Source organism: Drosophila albomicans, chromosome 2R (assembly GCF_009650485.2).
Source record: "Drosophila albomicans strain 15112-1751.03 chromosome 2R, ASM965048v2, whole genome shotgun sequence".
Taxonomy (NCBI): Eukaryota; Metazoa; Arthropoda; class Insecta; order Diptera; family Drosophilidae; genus Drosophila; species Drosophila albomicans.
The window spans coordinates 13,717,583-13,718,980 of record NC_047631.2 but is presented as its reverse complement, the minus strand read 5'-3'; the positions used below and the strand labels follow the sequence as shown (position 1 = coordinate 13,718,980).

Sequence of the window (1,398 nt, the reverse complement as noted above, 5' to 3'; positions counted from 1 at the left end):
ACTGTCGTCCTCTGCCTGCTGCCTTCTGTCTGCCGCCTCTGCCTCTGCCTCTCTCTCGCTTGCTATTTCGCTCACTCGCGCACTTGCCTGTGCTCGCTCTCACTCTCACTCTAGCGTGCTGTGCGTGTAAGCGATCGTTTAGTAATTTTATTGTTTCAGTCTCTGGATTTTTAACCCCTAGTTGTAACGCACACACAACACTCACACACACGTTGAGAGAGCGAACAGCGAGCGAATGCGCCGACTGTCTTTCACAGCGCTCAACCGTAACTGAAACTGAAACCAAAATGAACTAAAACGGAACTGAACTCGAGAGCTCTGAACTGAACTGAAACTGTGCTGAGCTGAGGTGGTTGGTTGAAATTATTTTGGTCTGTGCGCTAAATGGTTTTCCGCACACTCGCACTCACACCCTTCCATACACAGGTATCGTTGTATTTGCGAGAGAGCGCGCTCTTTGTCTCTCTCTCTGTCTGTTGTACAGGGTTGCAGGCTGTTGCTCTCTTGTTTCCATTGCCATTTCCATTCCATTTGCCAAAACTGAGTTGAGTTCGTTTATTTCGACAATTGTGTTGCAACCGCATCGACAGACACTTTGCGTATGTTCTTTTTGTCGCTGCCCGTAAATTGTGCCAATAAAAAAATAACACAGCTAGCCGATGTCTGAGCCGGAGAAAACACTGAAACACTTGGCAATTGGAACATGCCTAAGTGACGTTGGAGGGGCGTGCTTAGTCTCCCCCTTTTCTACCCAAATATCGCTTGTTTGTGTGTGCTTGTGTGTGTGTGTGTTGGGCTCCTATTGAAATGCCAATATAAAATCAATCAATTGGCACCCACCAAGGGTCAAGTGCTGCTCTGTGTGCAATCCTGTTGCTCCAAAGTGTGCAAAACATTTTAATTGATGGCAGCTAAAAGGTTCCTTTCGGGTGAAGTGAGCTGTAAATGAGTAAAAGATTACGCAGCAACACACACACATTAATTGGACAAAATCAAGCAATCAACACAACAATTAAGAAATGATATATTGCAATATAATATTTATTTATTTACTGATAAATCATCATGAAAGTTATTTCCTAAATTATTGATATTCAATATTATAATTGTAAGCATAAAACTGAACGCGAAAATCTAGTTATAGTACTTTTACTTTTATTTGACATTTAAATATGTAGTATATTATTACATTAATTTTCAATTGTACCAAACTATAATGCACTCTCGTTAAAAAGCATTTCAAATCAAAATGTTTAATTATTGCTCAACTATACAGTTATAATATTATATTTCAATATAATTTTAATCTATTCTTAAAATTCATAAATTAGCAAACTTAAAAGTAGTATAAATTGTCAGAAAGATTTACAAATCAAACCATATAATTTATTTGTAATA

General features: G+C 38.7%; 1 protein-coding gene across 1 annotated transcript in view; it reads right to left on the bottom strand.

The window, feature by feature from the left end:
• The window catches only part of LOC117576119 (homeobox protein Hmx), an 11,670-nt gene extending 11,419 nt beyond the window's left edge, over positions 1–251 (bottom strand). Inside the window, 1 exon segment of the mRNA XM_034260677.2 lies at positions 1–251. This exon segment is cut by the window's left edge and continues 1,139 nt beyond it. The gene's annotated coding sequence lies outside the window, so the exon portion shown is untranslated.
• Between the last annotated feature and the right edge of the window lie 1,147 nt (positions 252–1,398).